Source organism: Phyllobates terribilis, unplaced genomic scaffold (assembly GCF_046119375.1).
Source record: "Phyllobates terribilis strain yellow unplaced genomic scaffold, ASM4611937v1 Scaffold_710__1_contigs__length_769263, whole genome shotgun sequence".
In the NCBI taxonomy this organism is placed as follows: Eukaryota; Metazoa; Chordata; class Amphibia; order Anura; family Dendrobatidae; genus Phyllobates; species Phyllobates terribilis.
The window spans coordinates 148,817-167,815 of NW_027363470.1; the positions used below are offsets into that span (position 1 = coordinate 148,817).

General features: G+C 45.6%; 10 non-coding genes and 3 pseudogenes across 10 annotated transcripts; all 13 read left to right on the forward strand.

Moving 5' to 3' along the window:
• The first annotated feature begins 1,003 nt into the window (after positions 1-1,003).
• Positions 1,004-1,119, forward strand: LOC141236777 (U2 spliceosomal RNA; annotated as a pseudogene).
• Positions 1,120-1,643: 524 nt separating this feature from the next.
• Positions 1,644-1,825, forward strand: LOC141236706 (U2 spliceosomal RNA). Its single transcript, XR_012302356.1, has one exon. It is a non-coding gene; the product is annotated as a U2 spliceosomal RNA (small nuclear RNA).
• Positions 1,826-2,940: 1,115 nt separating this feature from the next.
• Positions 2,941-3,131, forward strand: LOC141236480 (U2 spliceosomal RNA). Its single transcript, XR_012302132.1, has one exon. It is a non-coding gene; the product is annotated as a U2 spliceosomal RNA (small nuclear RNA).
• Positions 3,132-4,246: 1,115 nt separating this feature from the next.
• LOC141236430 (U2 spliceosomal RNA) lies at positions 4,247-4,437 on the forward strand. Its single transcript, XR_012302082.1, has one exon. It is a non-coding gene; the product is annotated as a U2 spliceosomal RNA (small nuclear RNA).
• Positions 4,438-7,036: 2,599 nt separating this feature from the next.
• LOC141236763 (U2 spliceosomal RNA) lies at positions 7,037-7,222 on the forward strand. Its single transcript, XR_012302399.1, has one exon. It is a non-coding gene; the product is annotated as a U2 spliceosomal RNA (small nuclear RNA).
• A 1,115-nt stretch (positions 7,223-8,337) lies between these two features.
• LOC141236701 (U2 spliceosomal RNA) lies at positions 8,338-8,528 on the forward strand. Its single transcript, XR_012302350.1, has one exon. It is a non-coding gene; the product is annotated as a U2 spliceosomal RNA (small nuclear RNA).
• A 1,115-nt stretch (positions 8,529-9,643) lies between these two features.
• Positions 9,644-9,834, forward strand: LOC141236702 (U2 spliceosomal RNA). The gene has a single exon (XR_012302351.1). It is a non-coding gene; the product is annotated as a U2 spliceosomal RNA (small nuclear RNA).
• Positions 9,835-10,949: 1,115 nt separating this feature from the next.
• LOC141236491 (U2 spliceosomal RNA) lies at positions 10,950-11,140 on the forward strand. Its single transcript, XR_012302143.1, has one exon. It is a non-coding gene; the product is annotated as a U2 spliceosomal RNA (small nuclear RNA).
• Positions 11,141-12,255: 1,115 nt separating this feature from the next.
• LOC141236778 (U2 spliceosomal RNA) lies at positions 12,256-12,371 on the forward strand (annotated as a pseudogene).
• Positions 12,372-12,895: 524 nt separating this feature from the next.
• On the forward strand, positions 12,896-13,078 carry LOC141236705 (U2 spliceosomal RNA). The gene has a single exon (XR_012302355.1). It is a non-coding gene; the product is annotated as a U2 spliceosomal RNA (small nuclear RNA).
• A 1,115-nt stretch (positions 13,079-14,193) lies between these two features.
• Positions 14,194-14,384, forward strand: LOC141236502 (U2 spliceosomal RNA). Its single transcript, XR_012302154.1, has one exon. It is a non-coding gene; the product is annotated as a U2 spliceosomal RNA (small nuclear RNA).
• A 1,115-nt stretch (positions 14,385-15,499) lies between these two features.
• On the forward strand, positions 15,500-15,591 carry LOC141236785 (U2 spliceosomal RNA; annotated as a pseudogene).
• Positions 15,592-16,390: 799 nt separating this feature from the next.
• On the forward strand, positions 16,391-16,573 carry LOC141236743 (U2 spliceosomal RNA). Its single transcript, XR_012302385.1, has one exon. It is a non-coding gene; the product is annotated as a U2 spliceosomal RNA (small nuclear RNA).
• Positions 16,574-18,999: the final 2,426 nt, after the last annotated feature.

An 18,999-nucleotide genomic window follows, 5' to 3' on the forward strand; every position in this document is an offset into this window, starting at 1 on the left:
TGGATTTTTCATGTTCAAAGTTGCAGAAGCCAGATTACAAGCTCATTTTGGTTCAACTTCAGCAACTGTGCATTGCATTGCCATGTAATGTGATGCAATGCTATCTTTCTAGCTCTCCCTTTTTACTTCCTTTTGGATAAACAGACATATTAGGCAAGCATTTTGGAGCTTTCACCTAAATAACTACAGGTGGTGAGATAAGCTGCACAATATAATTGACCTTTCAGTATATTGTTGCACACACACCATCTATTTAGCAAATGCCCTTGTTATCAACAGCAGCCTTTTAAACTCACCTGAGCTAACAGGTATGTGCGCTGGTTACTCTGCTGCGCTTAAAATTTCTTTTTTGGTTTGCTACAATGCCTTTTCTGAAACGTTGTCTCCCTCTGCTGGAACACTGACTTCTTTCATTTAATGCCTGCAGACTATAAAAGAGAACCCAACCCAAAAAGTTTGGTTGATTAGTCTGTGGCATTCTGTTAAACTGTTGCTTATGGCGGTCTCTGTGAGCTTCTCAGCGACATTCAGCCAGCCAGGTATCCTGCCTGCAGTAGATGGAATGTGGCAATGGAACGCTGGCTGCGCGTGTCATAATAGGCTCTGAGCCTTTATATACCTGTGCACAGCAGCAGCCACCTTCAGTCTGCTGCTGGACAGCCAGCAGCAGCAGCAGCAGGAGAGGTATGTAATCAGGAGCCCTCCTGCTAAGGGTAGACAGCTGCTCGTTCCACCCCACCCCCCGCCTTAATTGGTTCTCCTCCCTTCCAACGGTGTTGAGGCGGGTGGGAACAGCAGGGGGTGAAGGTGCTGTGTTTAAAGAGGTGGAGTTATGCAGATCTAAAACGCGTGGATTGCAGCAGCAGCAAGCCGAAAAGTGCAGGCATGTAAGGGATCTAGAGGTTGACAACATGTCTTCTTAACGGGAGTCCAGGAGCTCATCTCCACAAATGGACTTTTCAGGATCCTTGGGTGGCTCCGTAGTTTGAAACCAATTCTGGTTATCGCTTCTCGGCCTTTTGGCTAAGATCAAGTGTAGTATCTTTTGAAAAGGCAGTTTTGTCCTTGGGCTGCCCTAGTAAATTGATGCATATTACACACTGGTTTGGTGCACTTGTTAGTACGCCAGGTGGCTCATAGAGTTATCTGATGGAAAACATGGCCCTCCAGGATCGAAGTCACTAGGCTGGGTAAGTGTGAGGGCTTTGGAGCAATGTGCCCCAGGAGTAGGCGCCCTGGTGGGAGTCCAAGCTTACTGGGACTGGGAACCCCAGAAAGACTTGGCTTCGTAGCACGCCGCACCTTTGCCAATCATACTTTCTGAGCAACCCCCCCTATTCCTGGCCTCCGGGCTAGGAAGGGGAATTTTTATAAACCCGGTCGGAGGTCCGGTCAGCTTTGGGCTGAGAAACCAACACAGGCTCCAGCTCCACTAGGGTGGCAGCCTAGATGGAAGCTGGGAGCACGAAAACGGCTCTTCTCCGGCTTCGGCTAGGGAGAGCATCGGAGATCCCTGACCCTCGCTGTGGCCTTCTGGCTCGGAGGGATGGGGATGGTTTATTGGGGACCCTCTCCTCCGGGAAGGGTCCACATGAATCCTCGCCTCGTGCGCTGTTTTGGTGTGACTTCGGTCACATTATTCAGTGCCTTGGATGCAGCTTCAATCAAAAAATCTGTTCTTATCAGTTTAATATCTGATACGTCCCCTATCTGGGGACCATATATTAAATGGATTTTTAGAACAGGGAGATGGAAAAAGAGCTTGCTCTGTCCACTCCATGCATTGACCTGGTATTGCAGTATCTCCAGGACCGGTGCACCCCTTCTTTAATGCAGTTTCTAAAATCAGAAAGAATTGAATTCAATGTTTTTTGTTCATTTTGCTTGTTTGTCGGATTTTGGGATGGACTCTTTGGCTTTGCTTTTCTTCTCCTCATTGGATTTTTCATGTTCAAAGTTGCAGAAGCCAGATTACAAGCTCATTTTGGTTCAACTTCAGCAACTGTGCATTGCATTGCCATGTAATGTGATGCAATGCTATCTTTCTAGCTCTCCCTTTTTACTTCCTTTTGGATAAACAGACATATTAGGCAAGCATTTTGGAGCTTTCACCTAAATAACTACAGGTGGTGAGATAAGCTGCACAATATAATTGACCTTTCAGTATATTGTTGCACACACACCATCTATTTAGCAAATGCCCTTGTTATCAACAGCAGCCTTTTAAACTCACCTGAGCTAACAGGTATGTGCGCTGGTTACTCTGCTGCGCTTAAAATTTCTTTTTTGGTTTGCTACAATGCCTTTTCTGAAACGTTGTCTCCCTCTGCTGGAACACTGACTTCTTTCATTTAATGCCTGCAGACTATAAAAGAGAACCCAACCCAAAAAGTTTGGTTGATTAGTCTGTGGCATTCTGTTAAACTGTTGCTTATGGCGGTCTCTGTGAGCTTCTCAGCGACATTCAGCCAGCCAGGTATCCTGCCTGCAGTAGATGGAATGTGGCAATGGAACGCTGGCTGCGCGTGTCATAATAGGCTCTGAGCCTTTATATACCTGTGCACAGCAGCAGCCACCTTCAGTCTGCTGCTGGACAGCCAGCAGCAGCAGCAGCAGGAGAGGTATGTAATCAGGAGCCCTCCTGCTAAGGGTAGACAGCTGCTCGTTCCACCCCACCCCCCGCCTTAATTGGTTCTCCTCCCTTCCAACGGTGTTGAGGCGGGTGGGAACAGCAGGGGGTGAAGGTGCTGTGTTTAAAGAGGTGGAGTTATGCAGATCTAAAACGCGTGGATTGCAGCAGCAGCAAGCCGAAAAGTGCAGGCATGTAAGGGATCTAGAGGTTGACAACATGTCTTCTTAACGGGAGTCCAGGAGCTCATCTCCACAAATGGACTTTTCAGGATCCTTGGGTGGCTCCGTAGTTTGAAACCAATTCTGGTTATCGCTTCTCGGCCTTTTGGCTAAGATCAAGTGTAGTATCTGTTCTTATCAGTTTAATATCTGATACGTCCCCTATCTGGGGACCATATATTAAATGGATTTTTAGAACAGGGAGATGGAAAAAGAGCTTGCTCTGTCCACTCCACGCATTGACCTGGTATTGCAGTATCTCCAGGACCGGTGCACCCCTTCTTTAATGCAGTTTCTAAAATCAGAAAGAATTGAATTCAATGTTTTTTGTTCATTTTGCTTGTTTGTCGGATTTTGGGATGGACTCTTTGGCTTTGCTTTTCTTCTCCTCATTGGATTTTTCATGTTCAAAGTTGCAGAAGCCAGATTACAAGCTCATTTTGGTTCAACTTCAGCAACTGTGCATTGCATTGCCATGTAATGTGATGCAATGCTATCTTTCTAGCTCTCCCTTTTTACTTCCTTTTGGATAAACAGACATATTAGGCAAGCATTTTGGAGCTTTCACCTAAATAACTACAGGTGGTGAGATAAGCTGCACAATATAATTGACCTTTCAGTATATTGTTGCACACACACCATCTATTTAGCAAATGCCCTTGTTATCAACAGCAGCCTTTTAAACTCACCTGAGCTAACAGGTATGTGCGCTGGTTACTCTGCTGCGCTTAAAATTTCTTTTTTGGTTTGCTACAATGCCTTTTCTGAAACGTTGTCTCCCTCTGCTGGAACACTGACTTCTTTCATTTAATGCCTGCAGACTATAAAAGAGAACCCAACCCAAAAAGTTTGGTTGATTAGTCTGTGGCATTCTGTTAAACTGTTGCTTATGGCGGTCTCTGTGAGCTTCTCAGCGACATTCAGCCAGCCAGGTATCCTGCCTGCAGTAGATGGAATGTGGCAATGGAACGCTGGCTGCGCGTGTCATAATAGGCTCTGAGCCTTTATATACCTGTGCACAGCAGCAGCCACCTTCAGTCTGCTGCTGGACAGCCAGCAGCAGCAGCAGCAGGAGAGGTATGTAATCAGGAGCCCTCCTGCTAAGGGTAGACAGCTGCTCGTTCCACCCCACCCCCCGCCTTAATTGGTTCTCCTCCCTTCCAACGGTGTTGAGGCGGGTGGGAACAGCAGGGGGTGAAGGTGCTGTGTTTAAAGAGGTGGAGTTATGCAGATCTAAAACGCGTGGATTGCAGCAGCAGCAAGCCGAAAAGTGCAGGCATGTAAGGGATCTAGAGGTTGACAACATGTCTTCTTAACGGGAGTCCAGGAGCTCATCTCCACAAATGGACTTTTCAGGATCCTTGGGTGGCTCCGTAGTTTGAAACCAATTCTGGTTATCGCTTCTCGGCCTTTTGGCTAAGATCAAGTGTAGTATCTGTTCTTATCAGTTTAATATCTGATACGTCCCCTATCTGGGGACCATATATTAAATGGATTTTTAGAACAGGGAGATGGAAAAAGAGCTTGCTCTGTCAACTCCACGCATTGACCTGGTATTGCAGTATCTCCAGGACCGGTGCACCCCTTCTTTAATGCAGTTTCTAAAATCAGAAAGAATTGAATTCAATGTTTTTTGTTCATTTTGCTTGTTTGTCGGATTTTGGGATGGACTCTTTGGCTTTGCTTTTCTTCTCCTCATTGGATTTTTCATGTTCAAAGTTGCAGAAGCCAGATTACAAGCTCATTTTGGTTCAACTTCAGCAACTGTGCATTGCATTGCCATGTAATGTGATGCAATGCTATCTTTCTAGCTCTCCCTTTTTACTTCCTTTTGGATAAACAGACATATTAGGCAAGCATTTTGGAGCTTTCACCTAAATAACTACAGGTGGTGAGATAAGCTGCACAATATAATTGACCTTTCAGTATATTGTTGCACACACACCATCTATTTAGCAAATGCCCTTGTTATCAACAGCAGCCTTTTAAACTCACCTGAGCTAACAGGTATGTGCGCTGGTTACTCTGCTGCGCTTAAAATTTCTTTTTTGGTTTGCTACAATGCCTTTTCTGAAACGTTGTCTCCCTCTGCTGGAACACTGACTTCTTTCATTTAATGCCTGCAGACTATAAAAGAGAACCCAACCCAAAAAGTTTGGTTGATTAGTCTGTGGCATTCTGTTAAACTGTTGCTTATGGCGGTCTCTGTGAGCTTCTCAGCGACATTCAGCCAGCCAGGTATCCTGCCTGCAGTAGATGGAATGTGGCAATGGAACGCTGGCTGCGCGTGTCATAATAGGCTCTGAGCCTTTATATACCTGTGCACAGCAGCAGCCACCTTCAGTCTGCTGCTGGACAGCCAGCAGCAGCAGCAGCAGGAGAGGTATGTAATCAGGAGCCCTCCTGCTAAGGGTAGACAGCTGCTCGTTCCACCCCACCCCCCGCCTTAATTGGTTCTCCTCCCTTCCAACGGTGTTGAGGCGGGTGGGAACAGCAGGGGGTGAAGGTGCTGTGTTTAAAGAGGTGGAGTTATGCAGATCTAAAACGCGTGGATTGCAGCAGCAGCAAGCCGAAAAGTGCAGGCATGTAAGGGATCTAGAGGTTGACAACATGTCTTCTTAACGGGAGTCCAGGAGCTCATCTCCACAAATGGACTTTTCAGGATCCTTGGGTGGCTCCGTAGTTTGAAACCAATTCTGGTTATCGCTTCTCGGCCTTTTGGCTAAGATCAAGTGCAGTGATTTAGCGATTGCTGCCTTGGTTTTGGTTGGAGGTGTCTGGGGTACCTGGCTCGTCGGCCTTGGGGGATCGTCCTTACCTAATTGTGGGGACTTCACCCCCTTGCTGCTATAGGCGTGTCGGCTTAGTCCCCAGACAACGGGAAGTGATCATACTCGCTCCTTCTGTGTGTTGGAGTGGAGATTACGCTCATTCTGTTGGAGAATCATGGCAACAGAGGCGGAGTTGTGGCCGAAGTTGGAGGTTCCAGAACATGCACGTGTGGAGACCGCTTTCCGGATTTTTGTCCGGAGAGACTGTCAGAAGGTTAAGGACTTTCGGTTTATTATGAAGGAGATCATCTTGGGTGTCGCAAAGGTGAAAAAAGAAGACATCGTGGCAGTTATGGATTATCCCCAAAAGGGTGTCTATGACGTGTTTTTTGAGTCTAGGAAGATTTTGGAGAACTATATGGATTCTTTTGATGAATTGAGACATGAGAAGTTTGTTGGAATTCGGTTTCAACGTCACGTATTTAGTAGTGAAAAGATGGTGACAGTGAAGATGTTTTCACCACTGGTTCCAGAAGAGGACATTGTCACGTTTTTGAGTGGTTTTGCCAAGTCTGTAGTATCAAAAGGTAAAGTAATGAATGAATTCGGAGTATGGACGGGAAAGTGGAAATTTTTTGTGGAATTTAACATGAACAAGGATAGGAGTTTTTCCTACCTGCCTCAAAGGTTTAAGCTTGGTAAAGTAAGTGGGAATTTATTCTTTAATGGGATGGATTCCTTTTGTTCAATTTGTGAGGTATATGGTCATAAACGTGAAGACTGTACTGCAGAAAAGTGTTGGAAGTGTAAAGCGGAAGGACATGTTTCTAAATCATGTCCAGTAGAAAGGAATAAGTGTAACCTGTGTATGGAAATTGGGCATAGGTTTAAGGAATGCCCAAAGAGAAAGAGTAATAAGGAGAAGATGGAAAGTGCAAAGGCGGAAAAGAAAGAAAAAAAGAAGACGGTAGAGGTTCAGAGGCAAACAGAAGAGGAGGAAGCTGATAAAGAAATGGACAAAGTTAAAAAAGGAATTGCGGAAATGAAGGGAAGTGGTGTGTGTTTTGAAGCTTTTTTTCCAAAGGTAATCGCAAGTGTGAAGGCAAATAAAGAGAGGTTTTTTGAAACCTATAAGGTGGGAAGGACATGGATAGATTATGTGAATACAAACTTTGAATCTTTCTCGCAAGAGAAAGGACTGTTGGAGTATCTAACATATTATGCGTTGAAGGGAGGAATGCAGTAATGTGTTTTGTTTCCTTCCTCTATATATTATGTGTCTGAGAGGAAATACTGGTTGTTGTTTTGTTTTTTTTGTATATGCATTAAATAATGTTTTTTTGTTTTAAAATGACACGATGATGGATTTGGTCCATCACCGTTTTCAGAAGTATGGAATCGAGATGGTACTTGTAATCTGAGTGTTATGGAAAAAAAAAAAAAAAAAATCTGTTCTTATCAGTTTAATATCTGATACGTCCCCTATCTGGGGACCATATATTAAATGGATTTTTAGAACAGGGAGATGGAAAAAGAGCTTGCTCTGTCCACTCCACGCATTGACCTGGTATTGCAGTATCTCCAGGACCGGTGCACCCCTTCTTTAATGCAGTTTCTAAAATCAGAAAGAATTGAATTCAATGTTTTTTGTTCATTTTGCTTGTTTGTCGGATTTTGGGATGGACTCTTTGGCTTTGCTTTTCTTCTCCTCATTGGATTTTTCATGTTCAAAGTTGCAGAAGCCAGATTACAAGCTCATTTTGGTTCAACTTCAGCAACTGTGCATTGCATTGCCATGTAATGTGATGCAATGCTATCTTTCTAGCTCTCCCTTTTTACTTCCTTTTGGATAAACAGACATATTAGGCAAGCATTTTGGAGCTTTCACCTAAATAACTACAGGTGGTGAGATAAGCTGCACAATATAATTGACCTTTCAGTATATTGTTGCACACACACCATCTATTTAGCAAATGCCCTTGTTATCAACAGCAGCCTTTTAAACTCACCTGAGCTAACAGGTATGTGCGCTGGTTACTCTGCTGCGCTTAAAATTTCTTTTTTGGTTTGCTACAATGCCTTTTCTGAAGCGTTGTCTCCCTCTGCTGGAACACTGACTTCTTTCATTTAATGCCTGCAGACTATAAAAGAGAACCCAACCCAAAAAGTTTGGTTGATTAGTCTGTGGCATTCTGTTAAACTGTTGCTTATGGCGGTCTCTGTGAGCTTCTCAGCGACATTCAGCCAGCCAGGTATCCTGCCTGCAGTAGATGGAATGTGGCAATGGAACGCTGGCTGCGCGTGTCATAATAGGCTCTGAGCCTTTATATACCTGTGCACAGCAGCAGCCACCTTCAGTCTGCTGCTGGACAGCCAGCAGCAGCAGCAGCAGGAGAGGTATGTAATCAGGAGCCCTCCTGCTAAGGGTAGACAGCTGCTCGTTCCACCCCACCCCCCGCCTTAATTGGTTCTCCTCCCTTCCAACGGTGTTGAGGCGGGTGGGAACAGCAGGGGGTGAAGGTGCTGTGTTTAAAGAGGTGGAGTTATGCAGATCTAAAACGCGTGGATTGCAGCAGCAGCAAGCCGAAAAGTGCAGGCATGTAAGGGATCTAGAGGTTGACAACATGTCTTCTTAACGGGAGTCCAGGAGCTCATCTCCACAAATGGACTTTTCAGGATCCTTGGGTGGCTCCGTAGTTTGAAACCAATTCTGGTTATCGCTTCTCGGCCTTTTGGCTAAGATCAAGTGAAGTATCTGTTCTTATCATTTTAATATCTGATACGTCCCCTATCTGAGGACCATATATTAAATGGATTTTTAGAACAGGGAGATGGAAAAAGAGCTTGCTCTGTCCACTCCACGCATTGACCTGGTATTGCAGTATCTCCAGGACCGGTGCACCCCTTCTTTAATGCAGTTTCTAAAATCAGAAAGAATTGAATTCAATGTTTTTTGTTCATTTTGCTTGTTTGTCGGATTTTGGGATGGACTCTTTGGCTTTGCTTTTCTTCTCCTCATTGGATTTTTCATGTTCAAAGTTGCAGAAGCCAGATTACAAGCTCATTTTGGTTCAACTTCAGCAACTGTGCATTGCATTGCCATGTAATGTGATGCAATGCTATCTTTCTAGCTCTCCCTTTTTACTTCCTTTTGGATAAACAGACATATTAGGCAAGCATTTTGGAGCTTTCACCTAAATAACTACAGGTGGTGAGATAAGCTGCACAATATAATTGACCTTTCAGTATATTGTTGCACACACACCATCTATTTAGCAAATGCCCTTGTTATCAACAGCAGCCTTTTAAACTCACCTGAGCTAACAGGTATGTGCGCTGGTTACTCTGCTGCGCTTAAAATTTCTTTTTTGGTTTGCTACAATGCCTTTTCTGAAACGTTGTCTCCTTCTGCTGGAACACTGACTTCTTTCATTTAATGCCTGCAGACTATAAAAGAGAACCCAACCCAAAAAGTTTGGTTGATTAGTCTGTGGCATTCTGTTAAACTGTTGCTTATGGCGGTCTCTGTGAGCTTCTCAGCGACATTCAGCCAGCCAGGTATCCTGCCTGCAGTAGATGGAATGTGGCAATGGAACGCTGGCTGCGCGTGTCATAATAGGCTCTGAGCCTTTATATACCTGTGCACAGCAGCAGCCACCTTCAGTCTGCTGCTGGACAGCCAGCAGCAGCAGCAGCAGGAGAGGTATGTAATCAGGAGCCCTCCTGCTAAGGGTAGACAGCTGCTCGTTCCACCCCACCCCCCGCCTTAATTGGTTCTCCTCCCTTCCAACGGTGTTGAGGCGGGTGGGAACAGCAGGGGGTGAAGGTGCTGTGTTTAAAGAGGTGGAGTTATGCAGATCTAAAACGCGTGGATTGCAGCAGCAGCAAGCCGAAAAGTGCAGGCATGTAAGGGATCTAGAGGTTGACAACATGTCTTCTTAACGGGAGTCCAGGAGCTCATCTCCACAAATGGACTTTTCAGGATCCTTGGGTGGCTCCGTAGTTTGAAACCAATTCTGGTTATCGCTTCTCGGCCTTTTGGCTAAGATCAAGTGAAGTATCTGTTCTTATCATTTTAATATCTGATACGTCCCCTATCTGAGGACCATATATTAAATGGATTTTTAGAACAGGGAGATGGAAAAAGAGCTTGCTCTGTCCACTCCACGCATTGACCTGGTATTGCAGTATCTCCAGGACCGGTGCACCCCTTCTTTAATGCAGTTTCTAAAATCAGAAAGAATTGAATTCAATGTTTTTTGTTCATTTTGCTTGTTTGTCGGATTTTGGGATGGACTCTTTGGCTTTGCTTTTCTTCTCCTCATTGGATTTTTCATGTTCAAAGTTGCAGAAGCCAGATTACAAGCTCATTTTGGTTCAACTTCAGCAACTGTGCATTGCATTGCCATGTAATGTGATGCAATGCTATCTTTCTAGCTCTCCCTTTTTACTTCCTTTTGGATAAACAGACATATTAGGCAAGCATTTTGGAGCTTTCACCTAAATAACTACAGGTGGTGAGATAAGCTGCACAATATAATTGACCTTTCAGTATATTGTTGCACACACACCATCTATTTAGCAAATGCCCTTGTTATCAACAGCAGCCTTTTAAACTCACCTGAGCTAACAGGTATGTGCGCTGGTTACTCTGCTGCGCTTAAAATTTCTTTTTTGGTTTGCTACAATGCCTTTTCTGAAACGTTGTCTCCTTCTGCTGGAACACTGACTTCTTTCATTTAATGCCTGCAGACTATAAAAGAGAACCCAACCCAAAAAGTTTGGTTGATTAGTCTGTGGCATTCTGTTAAACTGTTGCTTATGGCGGTCTCTGTGAGCTTCTCAGCGACATTCAGCCAGCCAGGTATCCTGCCTGCAGTAGATGGAATGTGGCAATGGAACGCTGGCTGCGCGTGTCATAATAGGCTCTGAGCCTTTATATACCTGTGCACAGCAGCAGCCACCTTCAGTCTGCTGCTGGACAGCCAGCAGCAGCAGCAGCAGGAGAGGTATGTAATCAGGAGCCCTCCTGCTAAGGGTAGACAGCTGCTCGTTCCACCCCACCCCCCGCCTTAATTGGTTCTCCTCCCTTCCAACGGTGTTGAGGCGGGTGGGAACAGCAGGGGGTGAAGGTGCTGTGTTTAAAGAGGTGGAGTTATGCAGATCTAAAACGCGTGGATTGCAGCAGCAGCAAGCCGAAAAGTGCAGGCATGTAAGGGATCTAGAGGTTGACAACATGTCTTCTTAACGGGAGTCCAGGAGCTCATCTCCACAAATGGACTTTTCAGGATCCTTGGGTGGCTCCGTAGTTTGAAACCAATTCTGGTTATCGCTTCTCGGCCTTTTGGCTAAGATCAAGTGTAGTATCTGTTCTTATCAGTTTAATATCTGATACGTCCCCTATCTGGGGACCATATATTAAATGGATTTTTAGAACAGGGAGATGGAAAAAGAGCTTGCTCTGTCCACTCCACGCATTGACCTGGTATTGCAGTATCTCCAGGACCGGTGCACCCCTTCTTTAATGCAGTTTCTAAAATCAGAAAGAATTGAATTCAATGTTTTTTGTTCATTTTGCTTGTTTGTCGGATTTTGGGATGGACTCTTTGGCTTTGCTTTTCTTCTCCTCATTGGATTTTTCATGTTCAAAGTTGCAGAAGCCAGATTACAAGCTCATTTTGGTTCAACTTCAGCAACTGTGCATTGCATTGCCATGTAATGTGATGCAATGCTATCTTTCTAGCTCTCCCTTTTTACTTCCTTTTGGATAAACAGACATATTAGGCAAGCATTTTGGAGCTTTCACCTAAATAACTACAGGTGGTGAGATAAGCTGCACAATATAATTGACCTTTCAGTATATTGTTGCACACACACCATCTATTTAGCAAATGCCCTTGTTATCAACAGCAGCCTTTTAAACTCACCTGAGCTAACAGGTATGTGCGCTGGTTACTCTGCTGCGCTTAAAATTTCTTTTTTGGTTTGCTACAATGCCTTTTCTGAAACGTTGTCTCCCTCTGCTGGAACACTGACTTCTTTCATTTAATGCCTGCAGACTATAAAAGAGAACCCAACCCAAAAAGTTTGGTTGATTAGTCTGTGGCATTCTGTTAAACTGTTGCTTATGGCGGTCTCTGTGAGCTTCTCAGCGACATTCAGCCAGCCAGGTATCCTGCCTGCAGTAGATGGAATGTGGCAATGGAACGCTGGCTGCGCATGTCATAATAGGCTCTGAGCCTTTATATACCTGTGCACAGCAGCAGCCACCTTCAGTCTGCTGCTGGACAGCCAGCAGCAGCAGCAGCAGGAGAGGTATGTAATCAGGAGCCCTCCTGCTAAGGGTAGACAGCTGCTCGTTCCACCCCACCCCCCGCCTTAATTGGTTCTCCTCCCTTCCAACGGTGTTGAGGCGGGTGGGAACAGCAGGGGGTGAAGGTGCTGTGTTTAAAGAGGTGGAGTTATGCAGATCTAAAACGCGTGGATTGCAGCAGCAGCAAGCCGAAAAGTGCAGGCATGTAAGGGATCTAGAGGTTGACAACATGTCTTCTTAACGGGAGTCCAGGAGCTCATCTCCACAAATGGACTTTTCAGGATCCTTGGGTGGCTCCGTAGTTTGAAACCAATTCTGGTTATCGCTTCTCGGCCTTTTGGCTAAGATCAAGTGTAGTATCTTTTGAAAAGGCAGTTTTGTCCTTGGGCTGCCCTAGTAAATTGATGCATATTACACACTGGTTTGGTGCACTTGTTAGTACGCCAGGTGGCTCATAGAGTTATCTGATGGAAAACATGGCCCTCCAGGATCGAAGTCACTAGGCTGGGTAAGTGTGAGGGCTTTGGAGCAATGTGCCCCAGGAGTAGGCGCCCTGGTGGGAGTCCAAGCTTACTGGGACTGGGAACCCCAGAAAGACTTGGCTTCGTAGCACGCCGCACCTTTGCCAATCATACTTTCTGAGCAACCCCCCCTATTCCTGGCCTCCGGGCTAGGAAGGGGAATTTTTATAAACCCGGTCGGAGGTCCGGTCAGCTTTGGGCTGAGAAACCAACACAGGCTCCAGCTCCACTAGGGTGGCAGCCTAGATGGAAGCTGGGAGCACGAAAACGGCTCTTCTCCGGCTTCGGCTAGGGAGAGCATCGGAGATCCCTGACCCTCGCTGTGGCCTTCTGGCTCGGAGGGATGGGGATGGTTTATTGGGGACCCTCTCCTCCGGGAAGGGTCCACATGAATCCTCGCCTCGTGCGCTGTTTTGGTGTGACTTCGGTCACATTTTTCAGTGCCTTGGATGCAGCTTCAATCAAAAAAATCTGTTCTTATCAGTTTAATATCTGATACGTCCCCTATCTGGGGACCATATATTAAATGGATTTTTAGAACAGGGAGATGGAAAAAGAGCTTGCTCTGTCCACTCCACGCATTGACCTGGTATTGCAGTATCTCCAGGACCGGTGCACCCCTTCTTTAATGCAGTTTCTAAAATCAGAAAGAATTGAATTCAATGTTTTTTGTTCATTTTGCTTGTTTGTCGGATTTTGGGATGGACTCTTTGGCTTTGCTTTTCTTCTCCTCATTGGATTTTTCATGTTCAAAGTTGCAGAAGCCAGATTACAAGCTCATTTTGGTTCAACTTCAGCAACTGTGCATTGCATTGCCATGTAATGTGATGCAATGCTATCTTTCTAGCTCTCCCTTTTTACTTCCTTTTGGATAAACAGACATATTAGGCAAGCATTTTGGAGCTTTCACCTAAATAACTACAGGTGGTGAGATAAGCTGCACAATATAATTGACCTTTCAGTATATTGTTGCACACACACCATCTATTTAGCAAATGCCCTTGTTATCAACAGCAGCCTTTTAAACTCACCTGAGCTAACAGGTATGTGCGCTGGTTACTCTGCTGCGCTTAAAATTTCTTTTTTGGTTTGCTACAATGCCTTTTCTGAAACGTTGTCTCCCTCTGCTGGAACACTGACTTCTTTCATTTAATGCCTGCAGACTATAAAAGAGAACCCAACCCAAAAAGTTTGGTTGATTAGTCTGTGGCATTCTGTTAAACTGTTGCTTATGGCGGTCTCTGTGAGCTTCTCAGCGACATTCAGCCAGCCAGGTATCCTGCCTGCAGTAGATGGAATGTGGCAATGGAACGCTGGCTGCGCGTGTCATAATAGGCTCTGAGCCTTTATATACCTGTGCACAGCAGCAGCCACCTTCAGTCTGCTGCTGGACAGCCAGCAGCAGCAGCAGCAGGAGAGGTATGTAATCAGGAGCCCTCCTGCTAAGGGTAGACAGCTGCTCGTTCCACCCCACCCCCCGTCTTAATTGGTTCTCCTCCCTTCCAACGGTGTTGAGGCGGGTGGGAACAGCAGGGGGTGAAGGTGCTGTGTTTAAAGAGGTGGAGTTATGCAGATCTAAAACGCGTGGATTGCAGCAGCAGCAAGCCGAAAAGTGCAGGCATGTAAGGGATCTAGAGGTTGACAACATGTCTTCTTAACGGGAGTCCAGGAGCTCATCTCCACAAATGGACTTTTCAGGATCCTTGGGTGGCTCCGTAGTTTGAAACCAATTCTGGTTATCGCTTCTCGGCCTTTTGGCTAAGATCAAGTGTAGTATCTGTTCTTATCAGTTTAATATCTGATACGTCCCCTATCTGGGGACCATATATTAAATGGATTTTTAGAACAGGGAGATGGAAAAAGAGCTTGCTCTGTCCACTCCACGCATTGACCTGGTATTGCAGTATCTCCAGGACCGGTGCACCCCTTCTTTAATGCAGTTTCTAAAATCAGAAAGAATTGAATTCAATGTTTTTTGTTCATTTTGCTTGTTTGTCGGATTTTGGGATGGACTCTTTGGCTTTGCTTTTCTTCTCCTCATTGGATTTTTCATGTTCAAAGTTGCAGAAGCCAGATTACAAGCTCATTTTGGTTCAACTTCAGCAACTGTGCATTGCATTGCCATGTAATGTGATGCAATGCTATCTTTCTAGCTCTCCCTTTTTACTTCCTTTTGGATAAACAGACATATTAGGCAAGCATTTTGGAGCTTTCACCTAAATAACTACAGGTGGTGAGATAAGCTGCACAATATAATTGACCTTTCAGTATATTGTTGCACACACACCATCTATTTAGCAAATGCCCTTGTTATCAACAGCAGCCTTTTAAACTCACCTGAGCTAACAGGTATGTGCGCTGGTTACTCTGCTGCGCTTAAAATTTCTTTTTTGGTTTGCTACAATGCCTTTTCTGAAACGTTGTCTCCCTCTACTGGAACACTGACTTCTTTCATTTAATGCCTGCAGACTATAAAAGAGAACCCAACCCAAAAAGTTTGGTTGATTAGTCTGTGGCATTCTGTTAAACTGTTGCTTATGGCGGTCTCTGTGAGCTTCTCAGCGACATTCAGCCAGCCAGGTATCCTGCCTGCAGTAGATGGAATGTGGCAATGGAACGCTGGCTGCGCGTGTCATAATAGGCTCTGAGCCTTTATATACCTGTGCACAGCAGCAGCCACCTTCAGTCTGCTGCTGGACAGCCAGCAGCAGCAGCAGCAGGAGAGGTATGTAATCAGGAGCCCTCCTGCTAAGGGTAGACAGCTGCTCGTTCCACCCCACCCCCCGCCTTAATTGGTTCTCCTCCCTTCCAATGGTGTTGAGGCGGGTGGGAACAGCAGGGGGTGAAGGTGCTGTGTTTAAAGAGGTGGAGTTATGCAGATCTAAAACGCGTGGATTGCAGCAGCAGCAAGCCGAAAAGTGCAGCCATGTAAGGGATCTAGAGGTTGACAACATGTCTTCTTAACGGGAGTCCAGGAGCTCATCTCCACAAATGGACTTTTCAGGATCCTTGGGTGGCTCCGTAGTTTGAAACCAATTCTGGTTATCGCTTCTCGGCCTTTTGGCTAAGATCAAGTGTAGTATCTTTCGAAAAGGCGGTTTTGGATGTTGGCCGCCCTAGTAGATTGATACATTATGCACACTGGGGTTTAGGCGCTTGTTAGTACGCCAGGTGGCTAATATAGTCATCTGGTGGAAAGCATGGCCCCCCAGGATCGACGCCATTGGGCCGGGGAAGATCGAAAGCCCGAAGTGTGAAGTGCCCCAGGAGTGGTGACCCTGGGGTGCCTTAACTCACTGGGATTGGGAACCCCACTTGAGTTTATGGCACATTTGCACTAGCACTTCAATATTTCTTTCTTCACACACACCCTTATTCCGGGCCTTCTGGCCTTAGGATGGGGAATTTTTCAATTCCCGGTCGAAGGTCCGGGCAGTATTATACTGTGAAACCTTCACTATTTATTTAATTTTTTTTTGTCACTGTGTGTCCACTTTTTCACGTGTGTCCACGTCCTTACTAGGATTTTGTCGGGATGCGGTTCCCTTACGGGTTCCTCTCTTGGCAGGTCTAGGGGGGGAGTGTGTGGCCATCAGGTTCCGCTCCCCCCTGAACCCCACTGGCTCTCCTCTTTCGGGAGGAGAGCGTTGTTGGCTCCCCTCTTCCGGGAGGGGAGCACAGTCTTTGGCTCCCAGTGCCTTGCTCGGGTGAGAACTCGGGCAGGTATTGGGGGTAAGATTGGGTCGCCTCTGGCTCCGGCTGGAGGTGGCTATTTGTCCCTGTTCCTCGCTGTGGCCTTCTGGCTCGGAGGGACGGGGAATGGTTTGGGGGACCCTTCTCCTTTTGGAGAGGGTTTCAAGAAGACCAGCATCCTAGTGCACTTTTTTTTGTGGCACTTGTCACTTTTTTAAGCGCACTCGGGTTTTGTACACGAATTCGGGCTTTCGATAAAAAAAAAAAAAAAATCTGTTCTTATCAGTTTAATATCTGATACGTCCCCTATCTGGGGACCATATATTAAATGGATTTTTAGAACAGGGAGATGGAAAAAGAGCTTGCTCTGTCCACTCCACGCATTGACCTGGTATTGCAGTATCTCCAGGACCGGTGCACCCCTTCTTTAATGCAGTTTCTAAAATCAGAAAGAATTGAATTCAATGTTTTTTGTTCATTTTGCTTGTTTGTCGGATTTTGGGATGGACTCTTTGGCTTTGCTTTTCTTCTCCTCATTGGATTTTTCATGTTCAAAGTTGCAGAAGCCAGATTACAAGCTCATTTTGGTTCAACTTCAGCAACTGTGCATTGCATTGCCATGTAATGTGATGCAATGCTATCTTTCTAGCTCTCCCTTTTTACTTCCTTTTGGATAAACAGACATATTAGGCAAGCATTTTGGAGCTTTCACCTAAATAACTACAGGTGGTGAGATAAGCTGCACAATATAATTGACCTTTCAGTATATTGTTGCACACACACCATCTATTTAGCAAATGCCCTTGTTATCAACAGCAGCCTTTTAAACTCACCTGAGCTAACAGGTATGTGCGCTGGTTACTCTGCTGCGCTTAAAATTTCTTTTTTGGTTTGCTACAATGCCTTTTCTGAAACGTTGTCTCCTTCTGCTGGAACACTGACTTCTTTCATTTAATGCCTGCAGACTATAAAAGAGAACCCAACCCAAAAAGTTTGGTTGATTAGTCTGTGGCATTCTGTTAAACTGTTGCTTATGGCGGTCTCTGTGAGCTTCTCAGCGACATTCAGCCAGCCAGGTATCCTGTCTGCAGTAGATGGAATGTGGCAATGGAACGCTGGCTGCGCGTGTCATAATAGGCTCTGAGCCTTTATATACCTGTGCACAGCAGCAGCCACCTTCAGTCTGCTGCTGGACAGCCAGCAGCAGCAGCAGCAGGAGAGGTATGTAATCAGGAGCCCTCCTGCTAAGGGTAGACAGCTGCTCGTTCCACCCCACCCCCCGCCTTAATTGGTTCTCCTCCCTTCCAACGGTGTTGAGGCGGGTGGGAACAGCAGGGGGTGAAGGTGCTGTGTTTAAAGAGGTGGAGTTATGCAGATCTAAAACGCGTGGATTGCAGCAGCAGCAAGCCGAAAAGTGCAGGCATGTAAGGGATCTAGAGGTTGACAACATGTCTTCTTAACGGGAGTCCAGGAGCTCATCTCCACAAATGGACTTTTCAGGATCCTTGGGTGGCTCCGTAGTTTGAAACCAATTCTGGTTATCGCTTCTCGGCCTTTTGGCACGATCTGTAGTGGGTTGTGACATTGGGCTGAAGGTTACTGTGGTGGCAGAACCGATTCTTGGCCTTTGGAGATATCCAGTGCTGCTTTTGGGAATCGGTGCTAAAGCTGCAGTGCCTTTTCTTTACGGAGGACGGTGTGTTGGAGGGAGGACGAACTTCGTGGAGGCTGCGATCCGTGTGTGATATTTTCCTTGGTATCTGGAAAAGAAGAGGAAAATCATGGAGACAAGGAGAAACCCTGGAGGAAGGAAGGAGAATCAAGCAAGCAACCCGAATGATTATTTCTCGGAGGAGCTTCCGCTGAAGGACACCATCAGGTTCGTGGTTGCTCCTGACCACCGGCAGGTGAAAGATTCTCAATTTATTTTCAATGTTATTTGTAAGCTCTTGAAGATCGACAAGGAGCATCTTTTTTGCTTTCAATCTTTTTTTTCTCGAGGACTTTATGATGTTACGCTTAATAAAGCCTCGCAGTGTGAAAGTGCCTACGCTCTTTATGAAGTAAATAAAGAGAAGGTAGAGCTGGAGGGGGTGAAAGTAATCCCCTCTTTTCAGTTTTCAATGAAAGTACTGACGATTCATTTGTTTAGTCCATTTATTACAGACTCTGAGGTTGAAAGTTACCTATCAATGTATTGTGACAAAATCATCCCTAAGAGACGCGGGGAAACACAGTTTGGAGTGTGGAACGGGAAACGTGTGTATGTGGTATCATTTAGGAAGAACCCGAATGAGGAGGGGGGCGTGTCCAGACCTCCGCCGCAGGTTTATATCAACCATAGCCGCGGTTATTTATTCTTCCCAGGGATGCCACACTACTGCCGTGTGTGTAAAAAATATGGACATCTGGATGCAGAATGTAACAAGTGTTTTAGTTGCATGGGTACTCCTCACCAGATGGATGAGTGCCCTAAAAATAAGAAAAAGGATGTAGAGGAGATGGACACATCGCCTGAAGAACAGCAACAAGAAGCTAAAGACGATGTGGAAGCAGGCATTGCTGCTGAAGAGGAAAAAGGGGAAGAGGAGAAAGAAAGGAGTGAGAAGGAGGAGACAGAAAGAAAGAGAAAAGAGGAAGAGGAGGGACGGGCAATGAAGGAGAAGAAGAAGGAGGAACGGGTTAAAAAATCACAAGAAGAAGAGGAAAGGAAGTTGGAAGAAAGGAAGAGAAAGAAGGAAGAGGAAAAACAGAAGAGGATAGAGGACATAGAAAAAAGGGCCATGGAGATAAAGAAACAGATGGAAAGGAAAAAGAGAGAAGAGCAGAAGAAAGAAGATAAGAAAGAAGA